Source organism: Hemicordylus capensis, chromosome 1 (assembly GCF_027244095.1).
Source record: "Hemicordylus capensis ecotype Gifberg chromosome 1, rHemCap1.1.pri, whole genome shotgun sequence".
Taxonomy (NCBI): domain Eukaryota; kingdom Metazoa; phylum Chordata; class Lepidosauria; order Squamata; family Cordylidae; genus Hemicordylus; species Hemicordylus capensis.
In genome coordinates this window covers 297789659-297806584 of record NC_069657.1, presented here as the reverse complement: position 1 = coordinate 297806584, position 16926 = coordinate 297789659, and the positions used below count along the sequence as shown (strand labels likewise).

Below are 16926 nucleotides of genomic sequence, written 5' to 3'. Positions count from 1 at the left end.
AACATCTGACACTCATCTTTCAGATAACTTTACCATAATATCAGCTGAAAAATAAAAGTCTGAAGGTCACATACGTCACATATCTGAATATGTGTACAGTGACTTATATTATATTAATTTTAAAAAAAATTACCTGTAGCCCCTTTGGGGGGCTTCCTAAAGGCCATGGGGGGGTCTGCAAAGGTTCCCTCTCCCCCCCCCTCCGTTGGCCTCTAGGGCCTTACAGGGACCATTTGAGCATGTGCGGTGGCCATTTTTAAAAATATATTTTTTTTAAAAAAATGGCCGTTGAAAACAAAATGACCACCGTGCATGCTCAAATGGCCTCTGTGAAGCCTGGCATGGCCTAGGGCCTCACAGAGGCCATTTGAGCATGCACAGTGGCCATTTTGTTTTCAGCAGCCATTTTTTTAAAAAAAAATTTTAAATGGCGCCCCCCTTCAGGGGGTGCCCAGGGCACGTGCCCTGCCTGCCCCACCCTAGATACGCCCCTGCCATTGATAGACCCCTCCTCCATGAAGTTATCCAAACCCCTCTTAAAGCCATCCAGGTTGTTGGCTTCACCACATCCTGTGGCAGAGAATTCCACAAGTTGATTATGTGTCGTGTGAAAAGGTACTTCCCTTTGTTGGTCCTAGGTTTGATTTGGCAATCTTGCTGCATGAAGCAGAGCACCATATGGCATCTGCTCTCTTCCCTATATTTTTTTCTCTGTTTTTTCTTTTAGTCAGACTCCAGATTCTTTCCTTATTTCCAATCCTTTGTCTGTTAGGAAGATATGAAGAAAAGCTGGAAGGTACAGTTTTGTCTTCCTGCTTCTGCAGGCCATCCATGGGGGAAGAATGCTGGGCAGGATGTTGTTCTGCCCCTGACAACTAGCACACAGCCTGCTGCTTGAAGTCACCCCCTTTCACTCTGCTTTACAGTAGGGCAGCCTCTAAACAGGCCAGCTCCTTCACAACATCACAAGAACTAGAGCTGTCACCCCTCACTATGCCATCAGAAATAACATATCACTTTATTAACTCACAGAAAAAGTATTTTGTCTCTCCTAGTTTTCAGTTCACATTTGATTGTACTGAGGATTCATGTGTGTACAATTCTCCCCAAATGTCTCCAAAAGCCATTAGGAGCCATTTTTAAACATGATGTGGAGTCTAGAATTACAGATAATGACCAGCATGAGGCTGCCTTTCTCCACCCAGTAATGCAAAACATGTGACATAATATAATCATCAGCCAGTGAAGTGGAGCCAGCAAGGTGTTACTAACAATCCCACTGACTATTTATTGTTGGTCCTCCAAGCCTAGCACAAATATTCACAAGTGTGATGTTGGAGGACTAGTGAGACATTAGGCACCAAGTCATTCCACAATGTGGAAGTAACCAAGTTGTTTCTGTAAGGATGCCAAGTGAATTGGCAAGGCTGTGGAAGACTCCCTCCCGAGACATTGCAGAGCTCCTGCAGAATACAGAGCACTGGAGATGTTAACGGCCTGGGGGGCAGGGAGTGGGGACTGGGAAAATACAGGTTTTTTTCTAGAAAAAAAGAAGAATTTTTTTTCCCACATTTCCCCCATTTTTCCCCAAGTCCTTCACATTTCTACAGAGCACTGGTCTAGTTTGGAAAGTGCTCTGAATGAGAATGTGGCATCTTCATATGCTCAGTACACAGACGCCAACAGATCCATGCAGCAGAAAGGATGTCGTTGTTGATTACATGAATCGGTTAGAGAACTGACTGATGTATTCAAGTACCTCAATCAAGCTCGAATCATGCTCAACCAATGGCTGCAAATGGAATACACATTCCTCTCCACTTCAGGAGACACCTCCAGGCATTTCATCGAGCTCAGACAATCACTGCAGTGCAGATGAGGACAGGCAGCCAGATCCACATGCACCTCAACTGGCTTCCCATCTCCTTTGCTGGAGAAATGTCACATGCTGGAGTGGTCCTAGTCTGTCTTAGAAATCCACGTACATGTTACAATATAGCATGTGAGCCAGGAAATCACAGATGCAACCAGTGACAATTGTCTTAATCACAATTGTGATTTTTCTAGCTTCTGCAGTACAGGAATTGATAGAGACTACAGCAATCAGCTTGTAAGCTTACTTGGGCAGGGCTTGTTGCCTTATATATGCTGCAGAGTGCTTAGTTTGTTGGGCATGTAATGATGATAATGTTTTATTATTGTGGTGGTAGCTGCTGCACCCCATCACATGCACTTTCTTCTCCATGTGCCCTCCTTTTTTCTCTCAGCACTATGGAGTGTTCTCTCCCTCTGCACATGTTTTTCTCCACTTCCTCTCACTGCACTAGTGATATGCTTTTTCTGCCTTCTAGAATCTCCCTCTCCTTATCTCACTACAAATCTCTTTGCACACCTATTTCTGTTGCCCCATGCTTATGTTTCCCCACCTGGCTCAGTGGGGATGGGATCCCTCTGCACCCCATCACACTATTTTTTCTGTGTCTTTCCACAAGTCTCCCTGCAACCTAGCTATATCCCTCTTTCTGTTCTCACCCCCACAGGTCTCACTTTACTCCGTGGATCTCTTTTTTCCTGTGTACCCCATACCTCTGCACATCCATCTTTGTTACTCCTATTCAACCTTCTCTATCTCTCTCGCTCTGTTTCTGTCCTCCTTGCCCCTCAACCTTCTCATTTAGTTTATCAGCAACGCACAAGGCTCTCACTCTCCCAGCAGTTTGCATGCACCAGTGAAAATGACTCAGACTATTTCTCTCTGTAAACCGCCCTGAGCCATTTTTGGAAGGGCGGTATAGAAATTGAATAAATAATTAATAATTAATAATTAAATTCTGCAGGCCTGGTTTTATACTGTATTTCTTCAGAAGATCTGCTTCTGAGTATAGTGCCATTTTAGAAAAGCTTGACTAAACATAGCTCCTGAAATAGATTTTAATATTCCTTTTTGCTCATCGTGATTGACTTCTTATTGCAGACTCATAGGGCGGCCCGGATGCTGCAGGGAACAATGGAAGTCATTGCAGTAGCACTGATTGTGCAACCACTCATTCCCTGGAGTGTCGGGGCTGCCTTATAAGAGCCCCAATGCAGTGCACAGTGGCACCATACCACTGTGAATCATGCCAGCCAGTTAGTTCTATTCTGTGAAGAAAGGCTCTGAGCCATTTCCAAAAACAAAGGACCACGTGCAGCCATTTTTATTATCATGCAATGAAAGGTGCATTTTATCAAGACCAGAGGGCATCAGCACCCTATTTCTGACAGCTAGTTCCAGATGTTTTAGGAGAAGCTGAAACTGCCTGCAGTATTAACACTGTATTCTAATTACTGTGACTTATTTCTGTCTTTAAGCAGTCCATGGTTCAAGGACTTGTTTGGCAAAAAAAAAAATGCTTAGGGCCCCTTAGTAAATATTCATTAGTAATCCCCCCCCCCCACCGCCTCTATGTCTGTGCCTAGTTTTTGGTAGCCCAGTTTATAAATGGTTGAATTTTTAGTATCTAAACCCTGAAGCACAAAAAAGAGTGCTGGTTATTTAAATAAAAACGCTCCTTCATTTGCACACAGGTGAACTGAATACATGTTTTGCCATTCTTTCTAACTTGTGATAATGAAATAATAATGGAGTATCAAAAATGTTAGTATGCCTTATTTGTATTGAACTGCACAGGTGTACTCATGTTTCCTCTTTGCTGTTTATAATTAATGACTGACTGAATCTAATTCCACTGTTTCCACAGGCAAAGGACAGCTGTAAACCAGGAAGAAATGCAAGGGGCAGCAAATCAAAACATTGTGTTTAAAAAGGTCAAGAAGATATTTACCTCCTTAGCATTCCAAGGAGGAATGACTTGAACATCTTGGCATTATTCTTCCCTGAAAGGTGGAGCGGGCGGGGGCGGGGGGAGGGAGAGAATGACAAACGCTGTAACAAACTGGAAATGGAATGTAACAAATAAAACTTTTGTTAGCATTCAAATGAGGTCTGTGTGGGTCACTCTTAGTGGGGCAGGCCTCTAAATGCCTGGGGCTGAGCTCTATACAGCATGCCTATAGCAGCCATGTTGTAGGAACCATTCAAATGATTTTTATAATTTTTCTTCAACTGTAGTGCCTTGATAAAAGGCATTTCCCTTCTAAATGGAGAAAAGCTGCTCGTCACACAAAGCACACTGGCCTTGTTCACATGTTACGCCATACTAACGGCACTGTAAGATGTAATACTATTTGACTCCTGTACTGTTCACTCTGACAGAAAATTTAGCATATGGGAGGAAAAGAGTTCCTCTTTCAAACTCCTTCTCAATTTCAACATGCTGAGAAGCAGCGAGGGGCTTCACATAGAAGCACCGTTTGGGGTAGTGTAGGGAGAGCAGGCTTTGACCACTCTCCCCACACCCGGGTAGGGAGCTGTCCCTGGGTGGCCAGATCAGCCACCCACAGGACTGCCGGCTCCATCACTGAGCCGGCAGGGGTGGCAGGGATTGGGTCAGCCGGCCTCCGAAAGTTCCAGAATGCCCCTCACAAGCGTGCAGGGCATTCTAGAGAGGCCCACGGGGCTGGGAGGTTTGTTTCAGCCTCCCAGAGGGGGTCTCCTCATGTGTTGCCGTGGCGCAGAGCCGCACCGCGGCAACACACAATCAACAAAATGGGGTTAGTGGAGTGCTCGCTCCGCTAACCTCGTTTAAGGGGAGGGGTGGTTTTTACAGTTTGCTGCCAGGAGCTGCGTGGCTCCCGTGTTAGCAGACGACCAGGGGAAATAGGGCTAGGCTCTCTTAGCCCAATTTTCCCTGGTCATGAGAATAGCTTCAGTGTGTCTTTTAAGTGTCAGATGGTCATCACATTCATGTCCTGCTTAGGTATGTGTGGACACAGAACACTGGGCCCCAATCTTATGGGACAGAGTAATACTCTGACTCCTGCCCTATTTTTATGAATGTTCCAGAAGAGCCACTTTTTCCAGAATATTCAATACATCTAAAAATGTTTACTTTGTTGCATTAACAACAATCAGGATCTAACACTGGACCTTAAAGGCTGGGTAACACATGCAAGTTATCACTTGGTTACTCAGTTGAGCCCACTGACAAGTATTGTGTTTGAGGTAACCCTATTGATATGAAAGCTCTGTGGAGATTAATCCGTGACAGCTGTTTCATTCATGTAGGTCATCACTTGATATTCCAGTGAGCAAAGTGTGAATATGCCTGTGTGAACCAACCCTAAAAGCAGCGTTGCTGGTCCACTGATTGTCATAAATTATTACTTCTCACTTTTACTAAAAGCAGTGTTCAAAATGGGCAGGTATTGAATACTTGCAAAACATTATGGAGGTCTGGCAGATCATTTCAATCACATTCATCCCTGACTAGCAAGCTTTCTTAACATCACTTGTGAAAACATCATTAATTTTGCCAAGGCAGACAGTACAGATTTATTTCGTCTTATAAAACCCATTCAGATTTTTGCTCGTCAGCTGTCCCCCCCCCCCAAATTTAGTCACTAGAGATACAGGAAGATAAATGTTATGATTTGCGCTACAGCTCTAATTAGCCATTTGGAATTTGGCAGTTGGTAAATAGTAGTAGTAGCTGAAATTTTCACATTTCACCAAGTTAGCAGAGGCTCTGGGCTTAACTCAGTGTTATGGGTTCAATATGTGTCTGCCCCAAATGCATGCCCCCCATGCATCTCCCCAGCAATGTGAAATGCATGACGTGATCTTACTACGTCCTGTGTTCCCTTGCCCTTCTCCAGTTCATTGGCTGCTGCTTGCAGGGAGCAGAGAAATGCTGAACCCATTGTCGGCTATAACTGTCATCACCCACAGCCTTTGTCCATTGTGGCTCAGAATGATGGGAGTTGTAGTCCAACAACATCTGGGTACTCAAAGCTCAGAATGATGGGAGTTGTAGTCCAACAACATCTGGGGACTCAAAGGGGACTCTCTGACCTACAGAAGTCTCATAAACTAAGCCATCTTCCAGTTGAAGGTTCTTTTTGAAGACCTCCAAGGTAATTTGAAGCCCAATAATTCCAATCTGTACAGACTTGCCTCAAATAGTCTAAAGGCAGACCTGCAACTTAATTCTTTTCTTAAAATTAAAGCAAAGTGATGGCCATGTGGCTACTTTTGTTCTTATTTACTCCTCAAGAAATCTTGCAGTATATTTTTTTTACCACTAAGGTAGCAGCATAGCACTCCAAAGATTTGGCTTTTTTAAAGCCAAATTTTGGGTTACGGCCCATTTGACTCACGAGTATACCCCTCAGGTTCTGGCAACACTGCGTGAAGTTGACATGAAAAGCGGGGGGGGCTTGCTTATAGAACTTACATTCAAAGATACTTCAGTCCTATAAGACCACCAGTTTCTTGCTCTTGTATGAGTTTCCATTGATGTTTTTAATTAGTAATGTATTCAATTTAACTTGACAGAAACTTCTTAACTCATTTCCTTGCTGTTGATACACACAGTGTATGAAAGAGTGCAGGGGAAAGGATTCCTCACCTTCTCGACACATAATTATGTGCGGAAACATGAGACAAATCTGTATTCCTGAATATGTGTTTGGTAATCATATATATATATATATTCTCTTATATGAGAATATATATATATTCTCTTAGAGCCAGTTCACTGAGGGTGGAGGATAGCTCTCTGCACAATCCTGTCCCTTTGCACATGATCTCATGATATTTCTTCATAGTGGCTGACATAATGCACAGCGTTACAGAGCTGTAATGCTGCACCCTGTGGCTGCTGTTTATACCAAAGGTAGCCCCGACACTGGCTCACATACCATGTAGCATTCCACGGGTGTTTTGCAACACAGGCATTGCTGCATCTTCCAGTTGCAAGTTGCTCTAGAGTGCACTTCCACACAGAAACTGTGTGAGGGATTTGCACAATCACATAGCAACTTCTATGCAATTGCGTGGTACATGAGCCACTGTTAACACTAGGTTGCACTAGCAGCACTCCTGCAGTTTCTCCCATTGTTCTGAAATTCTAGAAAATTATGTTTTCTTGTCTGAAAACAAATATAGATAACAGAAGTAATTTAAAAAGTGAAACTCTATTGGAATGATTGCCAACTTGTTGATTTGCTACAGTTTCTCAGATTAAAACAATCAAAAAGAGATAGGATCAGGAATCTAGAAGTAGGTTCTTTTTCAGCTAGAAAGCACAAAGAAAACTTCCTTCCTTAAAATGAAGACAGATAATTTTCACATTCTTTAGGCTATTCTTTAAAGGGAATGAATATTTTATTTAAATATGTTTTATTCAGAAAAGTTATGCCCCGGCTTTCATGTTAAAAACTTAATGAGGCAGCCCCCTCCCTTTTTAAAATGGGGACATCCATACCAAGCACACTTCAGTTTAATGTATAGTGGCTGACATGCAGAGCAAGGATGCATCTGTGCAGCAAGAGAGCCGCCTAACAAACTAACTGCACCAATGCAGCAAAGATACAGCAATTTTTTATAACCTCCCCTTTGCTAGAAAGCCCTTGCCATCTGAAAATATGTCCCCGAAGGTTGCACAGCCATAAGGGACATATTTTTGGGTGGCCCAAAGGACTTCCCAGGGAAGAGGAGATGATCAAAAATTGCTGCTACCCCACTGAACTGGTGTAGCTAGTTGGGAAGTTGTTTTAGGCTGCTGCACTGGTGCCTCCTTGCTCTGTATGTCAGCCAATACAGCAGTACCTTGTTACCCGCAAATTCAGCATCCGTGGTCTCGTGTATCCACGGTTGGAGAACTGACACCTAACCTTGGCATATGTGCAAAAAAATGGTGGGAGGAGGGTTAAATCTGTGTATTCACATGTTGGGAGTGGCCGGAAATGATCTCAGAGGTCATTTCTGGTCACCATTTTGAGTGCGGGAGCCATTTTGTGGCTCTTTCCGTTTTAAAAACCATGATTTTTTTCTGAGAAAGATATAAGAATAATTGTAAAATTTAGACTTCTTGGGGGAGGGCATTTACTGGATTGTTGGAGGCCCATGGGGCACTTTACATTTTCTGCCCCATTTTTCACAGTTTTTAAAAAGATGTTTGGGCCTCCAGGAACCTAACCCACATGATTACATAGACTTCAATGATCTGGTATTCCTGGTTTCACTATCCGTGGTAATCACAGAGAACGGAACCCCTGTGAATACCGAGGTCCATCTGAAAATACATATTTACTTGGAAGTAAGTCCCACTCAGTTCAGTAAACCAAGTAAGCACACATAAGACTGGAATTTTGAAATCCCATGGGTTTTACTTTTCAAGTATGCTTAGGATGGGAATGTTCACTTCTTAATTCCTTCCATTTTCCTGGAAAAAATATTTTATGCATAAATGTTCTTGCAAGGGATTCTACTGTGCCTGAAGCACAAAAGCTAACACAGCATGATGTTGTATTTTGGGGATGCCCCCCCCCCCAAAATCAAGTTGTCTTAGTCCTATAAATAAGCTATAAGTCTGAAAACAGGTCAAATACCAGCAGAAGGAACTGAACTGCACCCTTTAAAGACAGGTCTAAAAATAATGTGAAATGAAAGAATTTTGTTTTACAGACAAAATATTCTACCAGAATCACTGATGTGTGCCAGGAGCCTAATCTATCATTCCCCATTACTCCCACCTGACAGCTGCTCCGCATTCCTTGGGAAATGCAGTGGTGCTCACAGCACAGTGCCTAATGGTCAAGTCGCTGTATCAGACAAATCACCACTTGCAGAGGGTCTAACACTAACACAGAGTCCCCACTGTTGGTTGTCTCAACAGAGATTTGCCTACACAGAAAAGGCCATAGAGGTTGCCAACTCTGACTGAAGCTCTTCCTGGGGACTCTCCCCCCAACCCCCACCAGTATTTTCCCCAATATATTCCACAAAACAAGCCATTAAAATCTCTAGGATTGCTTTTAATTTTCACCTGTAGATTGATGCTGATTCCTGGAGATTCCAGCCTAGTGCTAGAGCAGGCCTGAACAACATGAGGCCCGGGGGCTAGATTCAGCCAGGAGGGACCTTTCTGCTCACATCCAGGTAGGAATATCCTTCAGCAACAGCAGGAGCCATGAAGAGCTCTTGGCCTGTCCTGCTGACGATGCAGTCGGTCACTTGAGACCAGATGTCCCCTGCCCCTGCCCTGGGCCAGAATCTATTGACACCATCCCTCCTTCCCCTTGCCTGTACCCCTGACTCCAACCTTCAGCACCCTTACTTCTATTATTTTTATTTTTAATCATTAATGTGCTGAATGTAATAATTAATGTGAAATTGATCTTGGGCCCCCGTACACACAAAGCCATAGTTAGTCATAGTCACCGGGGCACTGAGTTGTGCACCACTGTCCTAGAGGGTTGGGAACTTGACATGCAGTTAGCATGTGCTGGGCACTGCCAGGCTGAGGGAAGCAAAAGGCCTCCATCCTATGGACACATTTGGAGCCCATCAAGGGAAAGTCACAAGATAGTTCCACACTATTCAACAAGAATCCTGTTTCTGATTTATGCACTTCAGATGTGATGCATTTGGTTTGCCAGGGCGACGATTATGTAGGGCAATGACTCTTCATTCTTTATGAAATCCCATTCCCTAGTTCACATATCCAAACAAAATGTTAGAAAATCAGAGCAGTGCAGGGGCTAGATCAGTCACATCCCCCATCAGATAAGGAACTTGCCAGAGCCCTAGTCTCATGTTCTGAGCGCCAGCCATGCTCAGGCTTACAGCTGCAAACATGGGGAGGAAGTCCCACCCCACACTGTCACTCGCCCCCTCTAGCCAGCCCATGCATGCTTAAGGCCCCATCTGTCTGAAGATGGAGGCATCGTAAGCACTTGGTGCTTGGTGATCCAAAGAAAGCACTTCGGATCACCCAAGGATGCAACTCACAGAAGCTCACAGACAAATGGGGCCATAAGCATGAACTGGCTGGCTGGAGGGGGTAAGTGCCAGAGCGTGGCAGGATTTTCTCCCCACTTTTGCAGCTGTATGAGTGAGTGCAGCTGGTGCTCCTAACATCTGAAAAGGGCTCAGGTGAGATGAACCTAAGCTACTTTCTACTGAGTCAGACCACTGGTCCATCTTGCCCAGTATTATCTATGGCTAGCAACACCTCTCCATGGGTCCTTCCCCAGCCCTATTACCCAAGATCCTGTAACTGGATATGCCAGAGAGTGAACATGGAACTTCCGCATTCAAAACATATGTTCTGCCACTGAGCTATGGCCCTGCCTGATCTTGGGCCCATCACCTTCTCACCACCGAAACTATCTTACAGGATTATCGTGCGGATAAAATGTGATGACTTTCAAGTAAGCTGCCCTGAAGTCCTTGGAGGAAAGATGTGGTGATAAAACAGATTGCCATTATTTAAAACATGCATAGGAAATGCTTCCCAGAAGCCAGCACACACATCTGGAGAATGTTTTTTTCCTTTCCACCACCACCCCCTCCGCATAGTCCTTGGTTGCTTCTTAAATTATGGGTCATCCTGAGCAAGCTGCCTCCCTTATACTAGTAACCGTTCTGAGAAGGAGAATAATAATAGATGGATTCGGGGTGGTGGGGGGACGTCCTGCAGTTTGAAGGCAATACCTTAGGTTTGGAATAAGTAGTAAATGGAAGCTTGCACTATGATGGTCATGTCCTATATCCGCCAGAGGATAAATCACATACTTTAACTTCCAGGCATTCAAGCATGTTCACCCTCCGTGCATTAAATCATTTAGCTAAAGGATCAGTTCAATAATTTCTCTGTTAGTCACCTGCTAGTTCTCTAGGCCACACACCAGCAAACTCAAATGAAACATCCCTGGCTTATTGATTTAAATGTTTATTTACTATAAATCAAGCTATGGAAGTAAAACCCACAGCAGTTATACTGAGATATACAGCCTGTCATTTATCAGTATTGCTGTTGAAGACCATGAGAACTAATTAACCCCTACATGAAAGGGTCCCTTTCAATGATCTTGTAAAACACATATGAACATAAAATCGTATGTAGAAAAACATACAGACGTTTGCAAACTTATTAGTGAGATACCTATGACATCTCCATACTTACTGTTTTTGGGGAGAGCTAGAGGGGCCCCTGTGATTTGGCTAAAATTAGTGGGGAGGCAGGTTTGTGGGTGGCCCCTCTACCATCCAAATTTGAACCCTGGCTGACCCCTTGATTAACAAATGTAGGTGCTATGTGAGAAGTGCTGATGCTGAGTTCCAGACCAATGTAGCACTGGCACTCACACCGGGAGGGGGAAATTGAAATTTCCTTCCCCCAGAATGCTCTGTGCCACCCAAAAATATGTTTGGGGGCTGCACAACCTGCAAGGACATATTTTTGGAGGGCATCGAGTATTTCCAGGGGAAGAAGAGTGTTGAGTCTGGCATTCAGCAGCAGCACTGGCCCTTCTCACATAACACTCACACTTTGTTGGTCAGCCACTGTAACCACCACTTAGCATTTGTATAGTACTTGTTGAGAATTCCAAGCCCTCCACATGTAGTACCTTCTTGCCGTCCTTACAACAACCCTGTAAAATAAGTAAGTGCTATTGACTGACATGATGCACAGTTCCAAGTTGGTGGCGGCGGGGTGGGGGGGGGGAGACAGAAACAGCAGCACTGATGCTGATCTGGAAGCAGCACCACCTCTGTAGAGAACCAGCAGTAGCTCTGCCTGCATTACTGCAGGTTTCCCCCCATTTGCTACAATGGAAAGAAATATGGTAACGCTGGTAGCACTATACAGCCGATGCTCTGCAGTGGTGCCGCTATAGCAGAGGCAGCACTGATGTCTTCCACTTCCCCTTGGGACAGCACATCATGTCAACCATTATTCCCAAATTGCACTGGAGGCTAAGAAGGAGTGTTTTGCCTAGGGCTACCTAGTGCTAGAACCCTTTCCAGGATAGGTCAAATTCTATTATACTAGGCAGACAGCATAGAAGGACAGAAAGACAGAAGGAATGCAAGAATTAGACCTGCTGCATTGAACATTGAAGATTTTTTTTTTTAAACCCAGGGGTACATTTTTTTAAAAAAGTTCCCCCTCCCCATGCATGTTCCTGTGAGAACTGTGCCCTGCTGAAAATGTGATTCACAGTTCTAGGAAGAAGGAAACATAGAGCATATTTGTATTTAGGTCTTACCTTTCATTATCATGTTTTTATATTTTTTTAATCTTAATATTTTTATTGTCTTTTAATTGTATGTTTTAACTTTTGTATACTGCCTTGGGGTTGTCTTTTAACGAAAGGCGGTATATAAATGCAACAATAAATAATAAATAAATAAATCATGTATGAGACGGAGCTCAAACTATGACAAAATCTGGAAACATTGTTAAAAACACACAACTCTAAGACAGTTTCTTTCTAATTTTTGCCATTTGTATCTCAGGTAGTTTTCAGTTATGTCTGTGTGCATGGAATGACAGTCAGGGCCATGCTATTTTTCACTGCATTGGCTAATAATTAGTTGCTAGGCTGTGTTCCCACAGACATCCAGGAACAAGTAGCTGTCATTGCTCATGGTGACTCTAATGAGGAGGAAGGGGAAAGCTTGCTAAGTAGTTCTTTGATAGGCTAACCCAGAGATAAAGAAAAGAGCAACTCTGCCCTTCGCTATCACCTTCCAGCCTTTAGTTATAAGGGCATTCTCATTAGGCAGAACTGAAAGGGGCAAAGACCATAGTATAATAAAGGGTAAATTGAGCCCCTGGTGGCGCAGTGGTAAAACTGCCGCCCTGTAACCAGAAGGTTACAAGTTCGATCCTGACCAGGGGCTCAAGGTTGACTCAGCCTTCCATCCTTCCGAGGTCAGTAAAATGAGTACCCAGAATGTTGGGGGCAATATGCTAAATCATTGTAAACCACTTAGAGAGCTCCGGCTATAAAGCGGTATATAAATGTAAGTGCTATTGCTATTGCTATTGCTAAATTAGGACCAGTAGACATCCAGGATTAGGATGGATAGTGCAAACATTGGTTGTTTTGCTCAGCCTCCAGGATCTTCCTCATTCTAGACACATTCATATCTGGAAAAGTGCATGGGGCTGAATCCACGGACACACAGCTGGGCTTCTATCTGCACTTTGGGGAACAGCAGCCCAGCTGCACTATAACACCTGGCACTGGCAAAGCACCTGCAGATGCAGCCTTGTGGAAAAGTTAAAACTTCTGTTGCTACAAAGACACTCAAAAAAGCTATGTAATACACTTGCCACACCTTTATGGATCATTGCAAGGATCTCCAGAAATAAAAGAGTAATGTGTAGTAGCATGCATTGACAGTTTATAGACTTTTAGGCCTTCCTCTCTGGGTCAGTTCATACAACCCCACTATTCATGGCTAGTTTTGTCTCCACCCAACACTTTGGTCAAACCAGATGTGTTCACTGCTTGACGAGCACTTGCAGCCATGGAGGTTCTTCTGACTGGACCATGGCTGTGGACAGCGAGGTAGAGTGTCCCATGCCACGGACCAGACCCACAGGGCTGATGGTCTGGCTGCTCTTTAGGGCGAAAGATAAGATATGCATGTGTGAAGCACATGGCAAATATTCTCTCTAGTTTGACCCATATCATATGGGTTGTCTGAATTACTCACGGGCCACAACTGCGCATTTATCTGTTTTTACATTTATATACCACTTTTCCTCCAAGAAGCCCAGATGTTTATCCTCACAACAACCCTGTGAGGTAAGTTAGGCTGAGAGAGAAGTGAGTGGCTCAGAGTCACCCAGTAAGTTTCATAAGAAAATAAAAATAGCCCTGCTGGATCAGGATCAAGGTCTATCTAGTCCTGCACCCTGTTTCCCACAGTGGCCCACCAGATGCCTCTTGGGAGCCCACAGGCAAGAGATGAAGGCAATGGCATGCTCTTCTGTTGCTCCTTTGCAACTGATATTTAGAGGTATCTTGCCTCTGTGGCTGGAAGTGGCCAATAGCCAAATTAGTAGCCATTGATAGATCTGTCTTCCATGAATTTGTCTAAGCCCCTTTTAAAGCCATCCAGGCTGGTGCCCATCACCACATCGTGTGGCAGAGAATTCCTTAAGTTAATTATGCACTGTGTGAAAAAGTGTTTCCTTTTCTTGGTCCTAAACTTGTTGGCAATCAGTTTCATGGGATGACCCCTAATTCTAATATTGTGTGAGAGGGAGAAACATTTCTCTCTCCACTCTTTCCACACCATGTACCCTTCTGCCCATGACTTGGAGGAAGGGCAGCAATGAGAAAATGCACTGTCACTCACTATAGAAATTAATGGGCCACATCATTTCTGCCTAGACATAAACCATGGAAGAACCATTAACTGAGTTCTGCCATTGGTTTCAGTCTGATTCAAAATCTTGCCAGTTATTTAAAAGTTGTGTGTGTGTGTGTGTGTGTGTGTGTGTGTGTGTGTGTGTGTGATTTGTAATCACTGGGGAATCCCAGAATCATTTGGTCTGCTAGTCAATTTGTTCCATGTCCCCACACAGAAACACGTGTTCTGAAATAAAAACATTACTCCAGACATTTACAAGGACTGGGTACTTTGGTTCAATTTGATTTAACAATAAAGTTGGCTGTTTGGGGAGCTATAACTTCTCTGTAAAACGGAACCATGTGAAATGGTTGCTTACAAATTATATCCTGTAAAATGTCATGTTTCAGGGAAACTCAGCAACAAGCCTCTCTTGTTAATAATGCTTCCGTGCTGAGCTTAAGAATCTATTAAAATTAACACGAGACCCAGATCGCTATTTTTGATTAAACAATGCAGGGATTGAATTTCCATGGTATCCAGGTTTTATTGAAATAATACAGTTTAGTTATCTTGTGATTCCCTCTTGGTTCATATTTGTCTGTTGTTCATTTTTGTCATCATGGCCTCATGTTCTTGCTTTGTGCAGTGAACTACAACTAGTGGGTACCAGTTTATAGGGCTGTGCATTGCACTGAACTGATAATTGGGTCTGAGGCAATGCAAGTCCTAACAGAGCATTTTTCTCCAGAAACAAATGAAAAAAATTCCTCCAATATTGGCAACTGATTTGATACCATTCTGCTTTGTAATGAGGTTGGAACTTACCCTAAGCAAAAAGACTGGCTGTATTCTGGCCACCACAATGGCAATGTTCCAGAACCGCCATTCTATCATGACGTTGTATCCTCTTCCTGATGCATTACTGGTGGGTGGCAGGGATGGCCACACCCTGTAACTATAGTCAGTGGCTAACTATACCATGTCAGGGCTACTCTGGTCTCGTATGTCAGCTCCAATAAGCACTACCACAGTTAGTCCCATTGCTGCCGATCGCTCAACTGCTTGTTCTCTGCAGCGTCAGAGCTGCATTCCGATTCCACAACAGCCTTGATGTGGTGCGTAATGATGCCATACTGCTGCACGTCATGTCAGCAGCTGTTATTATGGTACATCTTTTCCCGGTGCATTATGGGGAAAATATTGATGCCCCCTATAGCAGGACTGCTCAACTTCAGCCCCTTTGGAGATGTTGGCCTACAGCTCCCATAATCCTTGACTATTGGCCACTGTGCTTAGTGATTATGGGAGCTGTAGTCCAGAAACCAGTGGAGGACCAAAGTTGAGCATACATTGGTATAAATATTGTAAATAAATAAATAGTTTAATATTGTTTTTATAGTGTATTCATTTTACTTACTTTGTTAGCTGCCCTGAGTAGCAGTATACTGGAGGGTTGGGGTATAAATATTCTAAATTAAATAAATAAATAAATAAATAAATAAATAAATAAATAAATAAATAAATGCATGGGGGAGGTGCAGATCCTAACATAAAGAGCTGGATGCCTTTCTACAAAAACTACAAACATGGGGCTGGTAAAAATCCAGCCCAGCCATGGCACCTGAATTTTTTGACAAATCTGTAGAATGTGGGAGGACGTTACTCAAAATCTAAGGGCTCATCATGCAAAACAGTTCTCCTCTTGCCCAGAGACAGACGCAACCAAACTGACAAGCAGAAATCTGCAAGCACTTTGCACAATTTGTATTTAGGGAACTCCCTGTGGCATGGGCGTTCATGTATGTCAGATTGTAGTGAAGGGGAGGACAAAGATTTCACAGCAAAGTTCAAGATTAAATTGCAACTCCCCTACCAAAAAAACAAGAGAGGGAATATTATAAGAGCACTTGATGCGGTTACTTTTTCATATCTCATAATAACCAACGATACAGGTGTTCCTGATGAAAAGTCCTTTGTGGTCTGAAAGATGGAGGTGGCACATTCCCTCCCATAAATGAGAAATCTGATCAATATTCTTTATGTATTTAGTAGCTATATATTTATATTTATTTATTTATTTTTATTTATAAAGGTCATTCACATTACCAGTTCCAAAGCAGGAAGGGTGAGCAGTGGGGGAAGGCAGGGTTCAACCTACCTTCGCCTCAGACAATGACTCCGCCCGTCTTTGGCACGTGAGCCATGCACCCACATGATCCATGCAGCTGTAAGCAGCACAGATATCTGGAGGCTGGGACTCATTGTCCTGGCCTCCATATTCCACAATGCACCATGTGATGAGCGATGAGAGTGGTGCATTGGGGGATACCCCTGTGTGATGGGTGCTCTAGGCGCCCATCTCTGTGTGCACTCGGGCTGCACACACACAATTCTGGTGCCAAGGTTAAGGGAGCACTCATGCATTAACCTTGGCTTAAGGCTGTGCTTCAGAGTGAGTTTAGGTGGGCTAGCAGCACCAGGAACCACACAGATCCCAGTGGTACACACGAGCAGCCTAACACAGGCTGGGCTTGTCCTAGCCTGGGTTAGGCTGCTCATGAGAACAGCCTTATACTCTTCACATCAGAGCAGCCAATGTACAGATCTTCATTTCACACTGCCATCCATTTTGGCCTGCCTAGACAAAGGGAGTATGTTATGCA

General features: G+C 43.7%; 1 protein-coding gene across 22 annotated transcripts in view; it reads left to right on the top strand.

Moving 5' to 3' along the window:
- The window catches only part of KHDRBS2 (KH RNA binding domain containing, signal transduction associated 2), a 655851-nt gene extending 651961 nt beyond the window's left edge, over positions 1-3890 (top strand). For 21 of the 22 annotated variants that reach the window (XR_008313984.1, XR_008313986.1, XR_008313983.1 and 18 more), the window contains one exon: positions 3741-3890. The gene's annotated coding sequence lies outside the window, so the exon portion shown is untranslated. Of the gene's footprint in view, positions 1-727; positions 797-3740 lie in introns of all 22 variants that reach the window. The other variant, XR_008313974.1, reaches the window with a different exon arrangement.
- The last annotated feature ends 13036 nt before the right edge of the window (positions 3891-16926 follow it).